Source organism: Nyctereutes procyonoides, unplaced genomic scaffold (genome assembly GCF_905146905.1).
Source record: "Nyctereutes procyonoides isolate TBG_1078 unplaced genomic scaffold, NYPRO_anot_genome, whole genome shotgun sequence".
Classification (NCBI taxonomy): domain Eukaryota; kingdom Metazoa; phylum Chordata; class Mammalia; order Carnivora; family Canidae; genus Nyctereutes; species Nyctereutes procyonoides.
In genome coordinates, this window is record NW_026575037.1 from 14,665,270 (window position 1) to 14,684,439 (window position 19,170).

General features: G+C 48.3%; 1 protein-coding gene and 1 long non-coding RNA gene across 2 annotated transcripts in view; one reads left to right on the forward strand and one right to left on the reverse strand.

Annotated features, from left to right (window-relative positions):
• Nucleotides 1–280: 280 nt before the first annotated feature.
• Nucleotides 281–1,061, reverse strand: LOC129505754 (uncharacterized). The gene is made up of 3 exons (XR_008663597.1): nt 999–1,061; nt 688–782; nt 281–557 (listed from the first exon to the last, which is right to left on the reverse strand). It is a non-coding gene; the product is annotated as an uncharacterized LOC129505754 (long non-coding RNA).
• A 12,207-nt stretch (nt 1,062–13,268) lies between these two features.
• PTPN14 (protein tyrosine phosphatase non-receptor type 14) overlaps nt 13,269–19,170 on the forward strand; it is a 178,460-nt gene continuing 172,558 nt past the window's right edge. The window contains exon 1 of the mRNA XM_055319539.1: nt 13,269–13,550. The gene's annotated coding sequence lies outside the window, so the exon portion shown is untranslated. The remainder of the gene's footprint in view (nt 13,551–19,170) is intronic.

Here is a 19,170-nt window from a genome sequence, read left to right on the forward strand (position 1 = left end):
CTCTTCAAGGTAGTTCCTGAGTCCTTTGGTTATGACCTAGGTGTTCTTTTTTTGTTTTGTTTTGTTTTTTTAAGATTTATTATTTATTTCAGAAAGATCAGGGGGAGGGGCTGAGGGAAAGAGAAGGGAACCTCAGCAGATCCCTGCCTAGCATGGAGCCCGTGCGGGGCTGCATCCCAAGACCCTGAGATCATGACCAGAGCTGAAATCAAGAGTCGGCCACTCAACTAACTGAGCACCCAGGTGCCCTGACCCTCATGTTCTTTTTTTTTTTTTTTTTGGTAAATATTTTATTTATTTATTCATGAGAGACACAGAGAGAGAGGCAGAGACAGGCAGAGGGAGAAGCAGGCTCCACACAGGGAGCCCGACACGGGACTCCATCCTGGGACTCAGGATCACGCCCCGAGCCAAAGGCAGACACTTAACAGCTGAGCCACCTAGGCCTTCATGTTCTTTTGATAGCTTTCTTATATATATGTTTCTTGAATATTCTTTCCTCAGACCTGGAGTCCACCACTTCTCTAAGGATCCAGGTTCCATTTAGTGGGAAATATCTGGAATGAAATGATGTTTTTAGTTGGATGAATACTTTGATCCAATCATCTTTCAGCAACCCCTGAGGATTGGAATTAAAACCCAAGATTTGGAATAAAAAAAGACTAGGGTTTGAATATCATCACTTACCACCTTGGTGATCTTGGAAAATTTACAGGGTTCTAATGTGTAGTAAGACAGCAAAGCAGCACAGGCCAGAAGCACAGCAGCACCGGTATTCTCTCCTGAAGACACCACAGAAAAGGATGGACCTGAGAGCTGTTCTCAGAGACTAGTCCCAGAAATTTTTGGGATGGGTAGACATAGATTCTGTCCACAGGCAGGGAAAGGAGGAGGGCCTAGAGTCACAAATAGGTACCAGGTTTGGGGAAAAATGTTTTAGTTCTGCCCTCATCCCCCTATTGCCCTAGGCAGATTTCCCCCTTCCTTTTGGTACTTACTACAGGGGCAACGATATCAGAGTTTAGGCCAGAAGCAGTGGGTAACTGCAAGGCAGTGCTCTGACCTGGTATGGTTATGAGCAGAAGACCGTAAGTATAGCCGGTCGGACCAGTCCCTGGGAACCACCCCCGCCCTCCCCCCACACACACAGCCTTGCTCTTGCACTCCTGTGGGCATCTGCTTGTAACAGACAGACTGCCTTCAAAAAAGATTATTCAGGGATCCCTGGGTGGCTCAGCGGTCTAGCGCCTGCCTTCAGCCCAGGGTGTGATCCTGGAGTCCCAGGATCGAGTCTCATGTCGGTCTCTCTGCATGGAGCCTGCTTCTCCCTCTGCCTGTGTCTCTGCCTCTCTCTCTCTGTCTCTCCTGAATAAATAAATAAAATCTTTGAAAAAAAAAAAAGATTATTCAGATGTCCCCTGGAGACCAGGTGAGGACAATACCATGTGTCTCCCACAAAGGCCTGTGACAACAATTATACACTCCAATTCACCTGAAGGAGCATGATCTTGCTAGACGTCTGCCCCTGTCCATGGGCGCATTTTACTGATCAGGGCAGCTAAATGCCCTGAAGGGTCAAGGATGAGCTCAGAGGGCAGATTCTGAGAACTCTAAGTTTGGAGAACGTCAAGCTGAACAACCAGAGAAAGCCGAACTCATGGAGAACAGAAAAAGAAGTTAAAGTCAGTGTGATAAATATACTTGAAAAGATGAGAGAATTTCCTGGGAACAGAAAGTGAAAATAAGCAGTTGAATAAAAGAATTAGAATCATTAAGAAAGAATGCTTCCAGGGAATGACAGTACTGCACAATATCATTTACTTGTGGAATCTAAAAAAAAAAATAAATAAATAAAATAAAATAAACTCTTAGAAACAGAGAGTAAAATATTGGTTGCCAGGGGCCGGGAGCTGAGAAAACAGGGAGAGTTTGGTAAAAGGGTGCAAACTTTCAGTTATAAGATGAATACAGCTTGAGGCTCTAATGTATAAAACAGTGACAGTAGTTGATAACGCTGTTTTGTATAATTGGAATCTGCTGAGAGTAGAACTTAAAATGTTCTTATGCGCACAAAAAGTAAATGTGTGAGACGACAGATGTGTTAGCTGGATGCACATTTGTATCAGATCATCACACTGTACCCTTGAAATATCTTACAATTTAACTTAATTATACCTTGAGAAAGCTGAAAAAATAAAGCGAAACTTAAAAAAACATTTAAAGAATCCTATAGTTCTGGAATAAAGGATTCAGTGGATTGTTCAAATAATGAAAGTATCTGGTAAATACGTGAGCTGGGGAAGTTGGTCACAGAGTTTTCCCAGGAGGCATCAGGGAAAGATAGGGTCGAGAATGGAAAAAAAAGAGAAAAGAAATTTGGGTAATCAGACAAGTGCCCAAGTCCATTTGTTAGGGACACCAAAAGAACGAAAGGAAATGGGAGGAGGCCAACAGTTCAAGCAATAATGACCAAGAATTTCCTAATGTCACACGGCTAGTGAATGGCAAAGCCAGGAGGTCAGCCCAGGCAAGCTAGCTGGACTACATACCCCGCCTTGGATCTACTACATCAGATGCCAGTGTGGAGGAGGAGGAGAATGAGGTTAGGAATAGGGCATAGAGAGGGGACAACTACAAAATAAGTAGAAGAGAACCAGCGCGTGAATCGAGGGAGGCAGTGCGACAGGCGCGGGGGATAAGTCTAGATGTCTCAACTCAATGCGACTGAGGTCTTTAAAAATAAACACTGAAACCCCCAAAACTCAGAAACCACAATCTAAAAATAACAACAAAAACAGACAAGTCACTTCCTCTCCCTACTCCTCATTTTCTTCATCTATAAATGGCAGATGGTAACCCCTACCTCCTGTGTTGTTGTAATAAAGATTCAATCATATGACATAGGTAAGATTCTAAGCATAGGAAAATAACTGCACATACTTATGTAAAAATAATTGTTTATTTACTTAAAAATTCAATACTTGTTGAGGATTTTCTATGCACCAGGCAGTGGAATACAAAACACACAAAAATCTTGAAAGTGAGGGATTTCCTCGGGTAGAAGGTGGGTGGTGGGAGGGGGGAGAAAGGCAATAAATAAATATTAATAGATCATATGATGCGAGGCAGTGTGAGTGCCACTGATGAAATTAGAACAGGGTGAAGGAATAGAGAATGGGGTGGTGAAGAGGTACTATTTTGACAGGATGACTGGGAAAGGTCTATGTGAGGAATGAAGTGAGTGAACAAGCCAGGAAACGTCTGGAGGAGTAGATTCTTGGGGGGGAGGTGGTGGGGGATGGACAACAAGTGCAAAGATCCTGAGGTAGGAGAGTACTCGCCATGTTCATGTTCAAGGAACAGCAGAATGCCAGTGTCTTGCGTGGGAGCAGAGTGAGCCAGGGAAGAGTAGTGGGAAGTTAGATCAGAGAGGTAGCCAATGGCTAGATCGTTTGGATCTTCATCCGTTGCTAAAAATTCAGCTTCTCTCTCACCATTTGAAAACTTGGTCTTTGTGTACTCTGCTAAATCAGGGGTGCCAACCGTGGAGGGAAGCCCAGCTCGTGCCTCTCTTATGTTAGTAAATTCTTTCCAGCCCCTACGAGTGAGTATGTTAGAAGACACCTCAAAATTGAGCTTCCTAGGCAATTGCCTTCTGCCTGCTGGCCACAGGAAGTATCTTTTGATCCACAGTGGTCATTCCAAACCAGTCCTCTAACTGCCCTTGTCCAGATCCATGGGAATTACTCAGAAATGTTTGAAGTCCCAGAGCCAGGCACACTCTGAGTCACCCCTTAGTCTAGGGGAGGTGGCCAGAAAGCAGCCAGGCCTTAGGAGAGGTTTTGATTTAGTGCTGTTGGATTCTCTTACACAGCCCTGTCCATACACACAGGTAACCCTATCTCACCCCTGCAGGCTGGGGTGCCCATGTTCTTTAGAAAGGCATCCTAAACATGACCTGATCCTTCCCTCCCCCAGCGAAGGTTGTTCCTTTTCGCTAATCACAGCCCAAGATTCCTTTCATGTCCCATACCTCTCAGAGGGGTGCTCTGGCTACAGCTGCCGATGTCCGAAACAAATGCACCCTGCTCTTGTTTGACTTTCCAGTCAATTCTGGATTTGTACTCTGTCCAGAAGGCTGTCCATTTTTCACCTCTCTCAATCTGCTAGAGCAGTTTGCTTTATTACTTGCCCACAACTTCATCTGGGTGTTTAAATTACATTTAAACAATATGCCCAAAACTAAGGAGATGAGAGGGCGGGGAATAAACTAATGAATTGCCACCTATGGGGCTTTATTTAAATTTGTCATTTAGGACTCCCAGAAGGAGAAGACTCAGTGGCCCATAAGAGGGTAGCCCAGCTTTCTCCCATTGGATACGGTTTCGGAGGTTTTCGGCAGCTAGAAATACTGGCAAACATAGACAATGTCAGAAAAGAGCCATATCTGGGCTGGCCCCTGTATGCCAAACACCATAATTATGAGAAGGTCAAGATAGACCTCCTAGCTCCAAATATTTTTCTTCTGAGGTTGGTGGGAAAGGACTAGAAAATGTGCATAATGAAGAGGGGAGTCTATTGACTTTTTTACTCAGAAATGTCCTGGCTGACTTGACTTCCTATAATAGTGTGCCTAACCAACACTTTCTTTATCTGCTGTCAACAATAATTTTAAGATTGCTCTCAGGATTTTTGCATCCCAGTTATTCTTAGCAACCTGGCACCTATTCCCACTATCATGCCACTAAATGGCAACAGGCAGCTATTTCGGAGAAGATTAAATGAGGATAATTATAGCTATCATGTACCTGCCCTCATGCAGCTCAGGAAGGGTGTTGATGGCTCCTTGGCCAGCCATGGCAAATTCTATAGCTGTGTACCTTCCTAAGAGCTGGGCCAGGTAGGGATATACACAGGATGGAAAACCATTCAGCTCAGTTCATGGATGGGAGATGCATAACTTAGAATTTAGGGTATTTATGACCTTTGGAGATTGCTGTCATGAACAGAGGTGACTCCACACTCCCAGAAAGTGTGGCCTCATGTCAGTCAAAAGCAGCCTCTTGTGTGCTAGAAGGACCACGGATCCAACTTGCCACTTCCTGGACCCCATGCAACTAGGAGCCAATGAAAGAAACAGTAGCAAGATATTAAGGTGTTTTGAGAGGATCTGTTGTCTGATCTAACAGCAGCTTCCCTTCCCCTTTTGCTGTGCATGCTCAGGTAAACGTGGGAAAAGAACGATTTGAGAAAATTGGGAGACGTGGCCTTTGTATATGTGTCTTCTCATTAGCACAATTTATAATCAGCCAGGTAGAGCTGTCTCCTGGTAAACCACTGTCATGGGAACTTAGAACACACCCGATTTCCCCTGTTTTTACTATCCTATCCAATTTTGGCCACCTTCTAACTCTAGTCCTGATGTACGGTGGTACTTGATAAACTTTGCAACAACATGATGGATGAAAATGAACGTGAACTTTAGAATGAGAAATGAGAAAGCTGTGAATCTTGGCTCTACGATTCACTTAGGGACCTACTATCTTCGTTACATGTCTGAGTATAAAGTCCATAATGTTGTGAGGTCTCAATTTATTTTGCAGTGAAGCAACAACAAACACTAACCTAAGTGCATTAGCCTGCCCAGGCCACCATAACAACATACTACAGACTGTGGAGCTTAAACAATAAATGCTGATGTTCTCACAATTCTGGAGGCTGGACACCCAAGGTGAAGGCACCTTTATTTTTATTTTATTTTATTTTTTTATGATAGTCACAGAGAGAGAGAGAGAGAGAGGCAGAGACATAGGCAGAGGGAGAAGCAGGATCCATGCACCGGGAGCCCGACGTGGGATTTGATCCCAAGTCTCCAGGATCACGCCCTGGGCCAAAGGTAGGCGCTAAACCGCTGCGCCACCCAGGGATCCCTGAAGGCGTCTTTAGGGTTAATTTCTGGTGAGACCTCTCTCCTTTCTCTCTTTCTTGCTATGTCCTCACATGGCCCTTCCTCTGTGCACACATAGAGAGAGGAGCTCTGGTGTGTCTTCCTCCTGTTAGAAGGATACTGGTCCTATTGGATTAGGGCTTCACCCTCATGATCTCATTTAACCTTAAATATTTCCATAAAGGTCTTATTTACAAATATGGTTGTATTGGGGGTTAGGACTTCAACATATGAATTTTGGGGGAACACAGTCAGTTTATAACACTCAAATGCTGTCCCCAGGATTGCTTCAAATTATATATACACAGGACCTAATCTCCTTCCTAGAGCACCACAAGTGGATATTGGTTCCCTTACCTTCCACCCGAGGTCATTTCCCTCCCTAGTGGGTCACTTTCATCTCTCCACATGAGAAGCCAGGTTTGGTCCTTTGCATAGATGGTGGAGATAGTTACAGAGTGAACAGAGGGATTCCTAAGACTTCAGTTTGGTAAAAAATTTCTCCTTTCCCTTTCTGGCATGGTTTCACTGTTGTGTCCCCCACCCCAGCGCCTTCCGGCCACTCTCTCCTTTCTGGGAACTGTCCTTCCCACGCAAAGGGCTGAGTCCAGCCACAGCAAGACTCTTGGTTGACAACTCAAGCCACGTTCTTTCTCTTAAGCATTTGGATTTGAGATGTAATCCCTGCTGAAGGGGAGAAAACCAGTCTGCAGAGCTGGAATGGGGTTGATGATAATAATATTGATAGGTAATATACTAAGAGCTCTGTGTGCATCAGGTACTGTTCTAATTTAATCATTACTACAACTCTACAAAGTAGACATATTCATCATTTCCCCATTTTTTTACATCATTCTCCTTTTTGAGGAAATTCAGGTGAGAGTTATTCGCCCAGGGTTACGTAGTTATTAAGCCTGGGTACCTGTAAAGGTGGAGGATAGTATCCTCAGACAGAGGGAGAGTAGCAGAGTACCCTCATGGTTCTTTGGTCCCACCCTTCTTTCTCAGGATTCCAAGACATGTTTCAGTATCCTGCCAATATATTCCTTTTTGGCTTGGACAATCTGAAGTGGGTTTTTGTTCTTACACTGAAGGAACTTATACTGAGGCAGTTGACCTTGCCTACCAGGTCTGTTATATTCAACATGAGAGTATGTTTTACCACATGTAAATGACTATGGAAGATGTAAAAAAAATTTTAAATGACTCTATTCTATCATAAAGTTTAAAATTCTTTTTTTTTAAATTTTTATTAATTTATGATAGTCACACAGAGAGAGAGGGGGGCAGAGACACAGGCAGAGGGAGAAGCAGGCTCCATGCACCGGGAGCCCAACGTAGGATTCGATCCCAGGTCTCCAGGATCACACCCTGGGCCAAAGGCAGGTGCTAAACCGCTGCGCCACCCAGGGATCCTAAAATTCTTTAAATCAAAATGAAGAAGCTCTCCTAGAAGAGATTACAAGAGCAGTAAGATCCTCCTTTTCCAGATAACATGATTTTAGGCAATAAGGATTGGGTCAGCTCATTAGCAGTGCGCCGAGCAGAGAATGCAGTGATTTGATGCGTGTGTACATATTCCCAGTGTGTAGGGAGATAAGCTGTGTGGTTCCCATCAAGCCTGGAAAAGCTAGAAGGCAGTATTAGGGTTGGGGGAAGTGGGGAAAGTCAGCAAGCTGAGCCATGTGGATATGAACAGGAAGCTGTACCATTAAAATATGATTCAAAGAGTGTTTGCAACCCAAGGTGAAATTTAGTAGAGAAGTGAATACACTGAAATTCGTAAGATCCTGAATAGTGCCTAGGTTTTCTTTTAAATCTTTCTGAAAGTACAAATTATGCATGTGAATTACTCTTTCTAGAATGAACTTGATAATATATACTGCTGCTGTATAGACTTTTTAAAGAGTAACTGACTGAATCTTGTGCGTTTTCATTGGAAAAACTATTGATCTGCCTAGAGTGAATGTCCAGAGAGCTAACTGGTATCATGGCCCATGTGGTCAACTGTAGTTGCCAGAGGAGATGGTAAAACATCTCAGGAGGACATAGTCATCTTTCTCCTCCCAGCCTGAATAAAATACAACGTAAAAATGTTTGACATTCTTTCCAGAAGGAAGTAACAAGGAAATAATTCACTTGTGGCTTAGGTTGACAGGCATGGAAATCGGGGCCCTTTCTCCTTTGGCTCAGGTCAGGGAGTAGTCAGTCCCTTTGGGAGGCAGAGAGCCTTCTGCTGAGAAGTGGGTAGAGGAAAGAGAAATAAAATGGAGAGGAAATGACCACAAGGCTCAGTGACCAGAGAGGAGGGCACAATTAGAATGAGAGCATGAGATATCAGGACAGATGAACCAGAGATGGTATGTGACATACACACTATGGAGAGCCTCCAAAAAAGCCTGGAGAGCAAATCCAAGCAAACGTCCTGCACGTTCATCTAATTTTTTTTTTTAGATTTTATTCGAGAGAGAGAGAGAGAGAGAGAGAGAGAAAGAGGCAGAGACACAGGCAGAGGGAGAAGCAGGCTCCATGCTGGGAGCCGGATGTGGAACTCGATCCCAGGTCTCCAGGATCCTGCCCTGGGCCGAAGGCGGTGCTAAACCACTGAGCTGCTCCAACGTTCATCTAATCTATGCCTCCACAAAAGTCTCTCATTATTTTACCAATATTTGAGCAGAATGTGACTTACTGGCTTAGTCAACGTGGGGAAAGGCTGCGATGGGGCCCCTTCTGTCCGCCAAACGAAAAGCCTCAAAGATGCAAGAGGAAGGAAGTCAGAAATGATTCTTCCAAAGCAGGTACCATGAGACTATTTCTAAAGGGAGAACTCCTAATACCACGGTCACCACATTGTACAACTCCAGAGGATGCCATTCACACTCCAGACGATTTTAGTACATGGAGTGGCGTTGTGTACTTGTATGTGGCCATACACAATAGCTCTGCAGAATCATGTAGCTTGAAAAAAATCACTAGATAACAAGAAGTTCCTATAGTGGTCAATTTACTTATTTGTTTTTCATTCATAAGGAGCTCTGAATGCATACTACCATAAAAACACTCTTAAACGTGGATCTTCCAAAGTGTTCTCTTCCTTTCCTTCTCTGCTTAATATATTTTTGTGGGTACTAATGATCTAGGCTTATTTTATCACATTTTTGCTGTTAAGTCAGTGGTTCTGAATTGGAGGGAGTTAGTATAACAAAATTACTTGGGAAATGTTTTCAAAATACACCTGCCCAGTACATCAACAGAAGAATGGAGAGCAAAATCTGATATGTACACACACACATACACACACACTCTGTAATTCCATTTATATGAAGTTTGAGAGCTAGCAAAACTACTCCATGGTGGAGAGCTGATATGGACTTAAAAGTCACAGGAGGGAAATTTTTGTGCTGATGGACATTTTCTGTATCTTAAATTGGGTGGTGGTCATATGGATGCATGTATATGAAAAAAAAATCATCAAGTTCTGTGTACATTTAAGACTGTGCTTTTGATTGAATGTGAATTGTGTCGATAAAATACTGTCTAAAAACATGACAGATAGACGCATAGATACACCAACCCAAGCCTCCACCCTAGACTGAGGGAATAAGATAAATAAGATAGAGAGCAGGGGATACAGAGACCATGTGTATTTTTAAAAAGCTCCACATTATTCTTTCCCATGATTACTGTAAGCTTCCAAATATTCCTTTGGGAATTGGAATTAGACTCAGGATAAAAACAAATACATAATATATATGACTTTAACATTTGGAGAAGGTCCCTTGAGATCATCAGTTTTCCTAAAAGTCTGCTTACTTTCTAGTCTGCTTACTTTCCAGTTTGCTTTGATTGGGATCTTGTTTTTGTTTTCCTTTCAAGTGACTTCTGAAGGTATAATATCAATAAATTAATGTGAGGAATATATTGAAGGTGGGAGGAATTCATGAAGGCCCATGAGATCCTGTCTGTATTTATAGTTTGAATCAGGCTTAGAACAGGTTGAAATATTTTGGGAGATATCTAATATTGACAAATTCCCAAAAACTGCAAAGTTTTAAAGTAAATCTGTAGTGACATATGTGTTTGGGACCTGGGTCATCAACCATCCCGTTCACTCTGATGCATATTAAGGAGACTTGAGTGTGATGTAGACTTAGGACATTTTTTTTTTTTTGAAAGTAGCTTGTGACTACTAGCTTTTACGTATTTATTTAGAGAATGAAAGGCTTTTTTCACTTCACATCCAACGTCTTATTTAAATAATACTTACTTGTAGCATGACTTTTTTGTGGTATCTTCTAAGAAAGAGAAACGTGTCTGGTCAGATGTACTTTATGGGCTTTTAAACTGATAACGTGTGTGGTTTTTTAAAAGTTAGAAGTAGAATTATTTAAATTAAAATGAGGCCACAGACTTAGTGCTAAATCTTGGGGTGTGTTTTGTTTGGGCCATGGACTGCTCAGCAACATTCCCAACATTCATTTTGATTCCAAAGGCAGCGTGAAAACAGTCCTCACCCCAAGACATCCTGGCCTTATCACTTAGCTTCCTTCACAGGCATGCCATCTGCCTGGAGGAGTATACACATTCATTCAAGTTCAGACCCGGGAAAGACCTCAGAGATGAAGTAACTCAACCAAACTCTGACCTCCATGTCACACTCCACTTAAAAAATAAACTTAGGCCTAGGGGTGAAGTGGCTTGTTCAGGGTCACATGGCTGGTCAGAGGCAGAACCAGAATCGTATGTCTACGTGCAACCTTTGCTCTTCTACACCACAACTGTCACGGCATGCTGTGCTCACAGTTTGGCATCACAGAGTGACAATACACAAATGCCGCATCTTTTCCTCTAAGACCCCATGCGGCCCCCTCATCTGTGTTCCTTTGAAAGCCTGCAGGTATTTCCTTCTTTATTTTAATCCTATTTTGGTCAAATTTTGATGAATGTGAGAGCCTGAGTTCTGGGGCCAGACCAGGGTCCATCATCACGTTTCACGAGTTGTGGGGACCCTTGGTGAGACAGGTGAATTTTTCACTCCTCACTTTTCTGACCTAGGAAATGGGGGAATAATGCAGGTGCACATAAAAAAAAAAAGTGCTTTTTGTGCTTCCTGGAGCCAGTAAAGCATTTGAAAACTTTCTTTGGAAATCCAGCAAGTTCATAGTGAAGCTATCCAGTTATGTCCTTGAAAGTTTGAGAATCGAATTTTTAATTCTCTGCAGTCTTTTCCTTCCATCCCTGTGGGGGCCTTCTCGACTTCTTTATTGTTCTGGAGGTTTGCAAATGCTCCGAGAAGTCAAGAGTCACACAAATTGGTCCACGAAGGGCACAACAGGTTTTGCTTTTTGGTGTTTCCAGTTCTCTTCCCCAAGAAATCCGGATTTTTTTTTTTTTTAATGAGTTGTGGGGCACTGACAGCTTGGGACATCTTCTGTGACAACGACTTCAAGGACCTTTTTCAGGCTAAGAAAGGTTGAAAGAACTGGGTTGCGAGTCTTCGTTAAGATGACAGATCCCCAAGACCTGCTTTTGGCAACGCAAAGGACCACGGAGAAATGGAAACTACTAGGGAAATGATTTTACAGCTGCAGAAGGCAAGGCTTCCAGGAGCTGGGTCACAGGCACGGCGGGTCCTAAACCCAGGTTCCCTCTCCGGGGCCGCGTGCTTTCTCTGGCAAGCAGCTGTGTCGCCCTAAAACCCAGCTCTGAAAGTGCTAAGGAAGCCCCCGCCCCCCAACCCCCCAGCGCCCACCCAGGCAGGGAGACGACCTCTTCCAGGTCCCAGCTCTAAGAAACTGCTCCAGCGACCGCGGGCGCTGCGGGGGAGGGGGGGGGGGGCTCGAGGCACCAGATCCAGGACGCAGAGACTCCAGGTGTCCTGGACGGAGAGCCCTGGGAATCCCTGCTCGGTGTCCCGGTCTGTCCCCCACCCCAGCCCCCTGCAGCGGCGGCCCGGGGACGTCCAGCTCGGAGGGTTCCCCCAATGGGACGCACTGTCCTTGCTCACGGTCGGAGGGCGCAAGCCGCGGCCTCTGCCCCGCCCCTGCGGTTCTGGAAGGTCTAGGGGGGATTTTTTTTTTTTTTTTCCCCTTCCCTTCCCTTCCCTTCCCTTCCCGTCCCGGTCCGGGTCCGGGTCCGGGTCCCCGCCCCCGCCGGGAGCGGCGCTGGGCAGTGCCGGCCGCGGGCGCTTCTCCTCCTCCGCTCCCGCGTCCCGGGCTCCCGGGCGTGTCCCCGGTCCTCCCTCCCCAGCCGTCACCTTTCAACAGTTTCCCCGAAGCCCCCGCACCGCCGGCGCGCGGCTGCTCCCGGGCCTGCACGGGGAGCTCCTGCCGCCCGGGGAGCTCCTGCCGCCCGGCATTCCTCGGATTCCAGCGCCGTGACGTCCCCGCGGCCCGCGCGCCTGCAGCCCGGGAGCCCGGGCTCCGAGTCTCGGCGCTGCCCCGCGCCCCCCCCGCGCCCCCTCGCGCCCCCCGCCCCGCGGCCCGCGCCCCGCCGCGCGCGCGCGCCTCCCGGGCGCATTCCTGCCCGCGCGCCCCCCCCCGCGCCCCGCGCCCCGCGCCGCCCGGCCCGGCCCCGGGTGGAGGGTGGAGGGTGGAGGGTGGGGGGTGGGGGGAGCCGCGGCCGCCGGCGCCTGCTCCGTCCCCTCCCACCGCACGGCCCCTTCCTCCCTCCCCTCCCGGCCGCTCGCGTTTCCTGCCGCCCGGGCTCCCGCGGCCCCGGAAAGTTCTGCCCAACTTTCTCTCCCCCGGACGAGCGGGCGCCGCGGGGCGCGGGCCGGGGCAGGTTGCCGCGCTCGCCCTCGCTCGGCCCGGCGGGGTCCCCGGGGAGCCGCCGAGTCCCGGGAGGCGGCGGGCGGCCCTCCCCGCCCACCTCACCCCTCCTCCCGGCCCCCCCCCCGCCCATCTCACCCCTCCTCCCGGCCCCCCCCCGCCCACCTCACCCCTCCTCCCGGCCCCCCCCCCGCCCACCTCACCCCTCCTCCCGGCCCCCCCCCCCCGCCCACCTCACCCCTCCTCCCGGCCCCCCCCCGCCCACCTCACCCCTCCTCCCGGCCCCCCCCCGCCCACCTCACCCCTCCTCCCGGCCCCCCCCCCGCCCACCTCACCCCTCCTCCCGGCCCCCCCCCGCCCACCTCACCCCTCCTCCCGGCCCCCCCCGCCCACCTCACCCCTCCTCCCGGCCCCCCCCCGCCCACCTCACCCCTCCTCCCGGCCCCCCCCGCCCCCTCACCCCTCCTCCCGCCCCCCCGCCCCCCCGCCCCCCTCACCCCTCCTCCCGGCCCCCCCGCCCTCCCCGCCCCCGCCCCTCCGCCGGGACAACCCCGGGCTCAGGGCTCTCCTCCTCTCCTCCTCTCCTCCTCTCCTCCTCTCCGGGCCGGTGCGCCGGGATCGCGGCGGAAACCTCCCTCCCCTTTCGCCTGCTCCGGCCCCGGCTCCGGCTCCGGCCCCGGCTCCTTCCCCCCGCCCCTCCTCCGCGGCCACTGGAATCAATTCCTCAGGGAATTGGGGCGCCGCCGCCGCCGCCGCCGCCGCCGCCGCCGCCGCCGCCGCGGGGACAGGCTTTCCGCGCGGGACCCCGGGTCACGGCGGGGCCATGTGAGCAGGTAGGCGCCGTCTGCGGCGGGGGAGCCTCCTCGGCGTCCCGGGCGCCTGGCCGAGGGCCGGGGCGAGCGCCGGCGGGGCCAGCCTGCGACCGGCGGCCCGGGAGGCTGGCGGGGCCGCGGGGGCGCGGGGCGGCCGGGCCGCGGGGCCCCGGGTCGCGGCGGGGGCGGCCGGACGCGCGGCGCTCGCCCTGTCGGGGTGGAGGTGCCCGGGGAGCGCGGCCGCGCCCACCGCCTCGCCCCCTCCTCCCGGCGCCCTCCTGCTTTTGGGGAAGCGAGCGCGGGCCTGGGAAGGGCAGCGGGAAGGGAAGGGAGGAGGACGAGGTCGCTGCGGCTCCAGCGGGACGGGACGCGGCTCCCCGACGCCCCAGTTCCCACCGCCTCCTGGGGAGGGGGCTCGGGATCCTGGGAGCGAGGGAGTTTTTAATGCCCTCCCACTAGGCCCCGGCCGTGCCACCGGACCCCTGGCCTCCTTGGGTGGTCGGGCTGGCTCGTGGGGAAAGCCTGTGGCCACGTAACTTCGCAACAGACCCGCACCCCAAACTTTTCAGAGTTCTGAGTATTCACAAGTTCTGAGGGGGCTGTTAGTACGCCTCTCTTTCCTCCCTGGCGTGATCCCTAAACCTGAGTGTTTGAATACTTGTTAAGTGGATTTTACACCTTGGGGAGGGAGTAGTCTCAGGTACTGGTGCCATCTCCTTAGCATCCCCTTCCGCTTCCTTTGGTTCCTGTCACCCCCCCAACCCAACCCCAACCCCAACCCAACCCCAACCCCACCTACAAATCAAGGAGATTGTGGGGTTTGCGCTTCAGTCCGTCCTGGGACTGGGTGTTGCAGGCTCTCTGTGAAGATGTGCGGAATCTCTAGACTGCAGGCGGAACATAGGGTCGCAGGGTTTCCACCAATTAATTTAATTTCTTAATTAATGTGAATTTCTTAAACTGGATTAGTTCACCCATTCATTCAGCAAACCTGGTGTTGCGCCGCTGCTCTGCTCGGAAAACAGGATGCTGAGATACTTGAACAAGCTGTAACTGCAGCCTCCTGGAGGAAACCCACAGGCTGATGAAGAATTACAGTAGTGAGCGAGCGAGAAGTGCTGGAAGAGGCAGGGAAGGCTTGGTTTTGGAGACGAGGGGTACGGTGTGCCCTGGGTTTATAGGGTGAAGGGAGTGTTTACCTTGCAGGAGTGATCGGGAGAGTGCATTCCAGGTGGAAGAAACAGCCTGTGCAAAATGAAGAGTCATCCAAAAAAAATGAGTTCAAAAAGCTAGCTCTCTGACCCAGCTATTTGGGATATGATCGATATCAGAAATGAAACTAGAAGCGTTTTATCCCCTTACGGGAGCCAAGTAGTTTCCAGAGGCGCCTAAGTCTCTCTCTTCGGACACACCTCCTTGTCTGATGCTGTTTCCCTACAAGCAGCAGTTGCGTGACCATCTAAATTTTAATCGGCACTAATTGGCCCATGCCTGTTTTCATTAGAATGGCACTTGATTCCCTTTTAAAGGGCCACTTGACAGCAGTGGGTGATAATACTGCAGCATCACAGAACCTTGCATTAAAGTTGCTTATCTTTTGGGGTTGGGCTTAAAAGCTCGTGCGTGCGGTGGAAATGAGTGGGAGCTGCGCAGCATGACACTCTTTTTGCCTGATCTGAATGGGTGGCCACAGATGCGCAGAATGAGCCCATGGACGGGTGTTGTCCCCGTGTTTGTCATAGTTTTCTCTGCATGTAAATGTCATCAAATGTTGCTTTAGCACACTTGTAAGGATACTTTTCCTTCCTCTGAAACTTTATAAAATCGAATTCTGTTCCATCGGGTGTTGTAGCCTGATGGTCCAGGATTGGGCAGATCTTGCCTAGGAAGCACGCTGTACGTGGGTTGCCCTTCAGGGGTGCCTCTTCACTGGGCTGAAGTGGAGTCCTAGTAGTATTCACCGTGGCTGAGGTCCAGCCTTGGTGAACTCAGGCCAGTATATAGGAGGAGCAGAAAAAGAACAACTTGGGGGTGTTTGGCTAAGCCCCTCCACAAACACTTTCTCTTATCTCAAGAACAGCCCCTTGACAGGAGTTTTATTGAAGGTATAGGGCCTGCGTGAGAGACATGGCTGAAGGGAAGCTCTTTCTCGCTAATCCCGGTGCTCGCCCGACTTCCATCATTGGCTTAGACACAGTTATTATTCACACTTTAGTTATTCAGCTTTGTGCACACTGTGTGGGCCGGACAGCTGTAATGGAAAGAGAACAGTTAGACTATTTTAATATGGAAGAACCTAAAGAATTTCGGAAAAAAGTCAGAATTTTTTTTAGGAGAATTGGTATTTGTCCTGAATGACTGGGCCAGGGGTCAAAAACTATGAGGAGTTTTTTTTTTTTTTTTCCCTAATGCCCTCCTTCCTTATTAAGGGTTTATGTTTTTTTGCTCCAGGGAGGCAAACATAAACCCTTTGATTGCACAGTGAACCCCACCTGGATTCCATATTCTTATTCTTTTTCACCTGCTATGCTGCATTTGAACTTCTAGACTTCGTCACCAATGGTCCTGTAGAATCTGAACTCATTCTGAGCCTCAGAGCTGCGCTGTGCACTTCGTTAAAGAGAGAAGGCAAGAGATAAGATGAAATAGTTCATTAGCCAATTAAATCATTACTTGCTTGAGCTGATTAAAAAAGAACGAGAGAAACCAAGTTTTGGTACAGAGGGGATTAAAAATAATGTTAGAAATAAGACTTTGGGATCTCCCCTCACTGATTTAATTTACCTTCCCCTGTCAGAGCCCCATGGAGTGGTTCCTGAGCAGTCCAAGGGGTGTGTAGCAAGTTCTGCAGCTTTCCGGTTAGTGTGCTGGAGCAGGGGATCCAGCTTTGGAAGTTTGAAATGTAGCTATGTTTGAATCCCAGCTCCACCACTTTTTAATTTTTATTTTATTCATTTATTCATAAGAGACACAGAAAAGCAAGGACACAGGCAGAGGGAGAAGCAGGCTCCATGCAGGGGGCCCAACGTGGGACTGTATCCTGGGACTCGATCCTGGGACTTGATCCTGGGACTCCAGGATCACGCCCTGGGCTGAAGGCGGGTGCCAAATCACTGAGCCACCCAGGGATCCCCTCAGCTCCACCGCTTCTTAGCTGTGTAATGTTGGACGCACTCTTCAGTCCTTTGGAATCTCAATTCTTTCATCTATAATGTGGGGTCGGTAGTATGTAACTTGCCAGGATATTTGTGGAGAATTCAGTGTAATGCTGTATGTCACCCTCCTCATATTGTGCCTCGTACATAGTAGGTGTTGGATCAAGGCTATTTATATGTTTGAGGAGTTATATGTGGCCATGAATGTGCTCTTTATGTGGGTCATTTTTCCCCCCAGCAGTATGAATTCACGTGCATGCCAACATACACATAAAGCTTTGTCTTTGACCTTTTTTTTTTTTTTTTTGGTCTTTTGGCTCAAAGCATATGTGTTGGCTGGGAGTTTTCATGTGGCCCCTCTATAGCAGGAGGTTGAGAATTGCATGATCAGACAGTGGGGAAGCTTGGGGGGAGGAAAAGCCACTTAAGAGAAGGGGAGAGAAAAGGATCCTTTTCCCTGGACACCACTTACTGTCACAAGGGTCCGGTGCTAATGGAAGGATCCTTGTATTTCTAATGTCGGGATCCAGTTAATTAGAGAATGTGAAGAATGAGTCTGCCTGCTTTTAGCAAGAATGCAGGAGCTGGCCAGTCTTCACAAAGGAGTGTCTTTGCAGCCTTGATTTCTTTCCTTCTTTGAAGCCCAAATATAGAGTGTACTGCAACACCTCTAGTGTAATGCCAGCTCAGGTCTCTTGAACTTTACTGTTACCTTTCATCTGAGAAGCCTAAAGTATTTGACAAACATTAACTCATTGATCTTCATATCAGCCTCTCAACAGGAGGGATTGTTAGAAGAAGGGAACAGTTTGGAAAACGTCAGTAGAGCAGGTTTGTAGTATGTAATACGTATTCTTGAAGCAGAATGGGTTGTTACAGCCAAGAATTTCCAATGTGGATTGCATGCAGGCCAGGAGGTCATGAGAGTGAGTACCCCTTCGAGAGGTTGGGGGGAGAAAGCCTAGGAAAGTTGAAGATCTGGCTGCAGTTTTTGCCCTGGGAGGAGGAGAGGAAGTCCATGTTCCCCAGACCGGCTATGCCTTTGCCATATATTCTTTGCACACTGATTATGAAAATAGTCTCTGAATTATTTATAATTCTGAATGAAAGGATATGAGGCAATGCTTGTAGATGAGGACTTAGAGTAGCTGGGGATAAAAGGTAATAATAATGACTCCTTGTGGGGTGGTTATATGTCTAAGTTGGATTATAAATGGCAATTAACATTGTTCTAATTTTCTTTATCGTTTTCTTGTTGGTTCTCTAGTTCTTGGCTTGGTTTTGTATTTCTCTCCTTCAAGCTTTTGTTTGACTTTTTTCATGGTTCTTGCTACCGGAAAAAAACTTGTGGCCATTCTTAGATCAATCTCGTGTGTAAAGTTTGATACTTGATTTAGCTTTGTTCCTTAGGGACTGTATTAGGCCCAGCTCGAGGGTTGCATCCTGAGCCTGGTCAATTAGCTTGACCCAGAGGCCTATCGCGTATCCTGAGATCCTGTAACCCTAGGTGGCCATGCCCCATAAATGCTTGATGTTGGGAGGTGTCTGATGAGAAAATGAAAAAGAGATTGGCCAGCGGTATGGCATCCTCTGACGTGCGGAATATCTTCTTCACATTTGTGATGTTTGAAATCTTAGCACTGAACCGTATTCCTAAATTAGGAAGCTCTACTGCGTGGGTCACTGACTCGATCTAATTTGCCTTACAGATTTTTAGCTCACAGGGAGAACTCCCTCATGTTAAAATTAGTAACAGGTCCCAATGCTTTATCCTTTTTTTTTCCCCCCAATGCTTTATCCTTTACCTACCCTCTACTTACTTAATTTCCTCAGGTCTTTGGAAATCCATTTCCTGGGAATTCTTTTTCTCCTACTCCTTTGCGTTCAGGTATTGGAGGCAGTGGCTAAGGCAGGGGCTTTGAGACTCTAGTGGGCGTCAGAATCACCTGGAGGGCTTGTTAAAACACAGAGTGCTGTTCTCCGTGCTCACTCCAGCCTCTGAGTCAGTAGGTCTGGGGTTGGATTTGAGAATTTGAGTTTCTGAGGATCTTCGAGATGATGCTAATAGTCTGGTCCTTGACCAACTGCATTTTGAGAGTCACAGAGCTAAGGAGTCTGTCCATCTCTGTCCTCAGGCTCTTATGGTAGTCTCTGAAGGTTTTTGCTATACTGGCTTGAATGACCCTGTTCCTGGTAGTTGTAGAGCCCTGGAGAGGCCGGGAGTCACTTAGCCCTCATCAGGCCCATGAGTGCCTGACTTGTTTCCATTTCAGTGGATCTGCTTGGTTAGCATCACCAATCCAGACTTCTCCACCTAGTTCCAAACAGTTTGGTTTATCTGGTATTTCTGTCTGCCTGTGTATCCAAATTCCACCTGTCTTAAACTGAACTCACTAATTTCTTGCCACAAAATGTGCTGTCTCTGTATTTCCTGTCTTAGGCAGTGACCTGTTGAGTTAGCTGCTGAAACCAGGCACTTGGAGTTC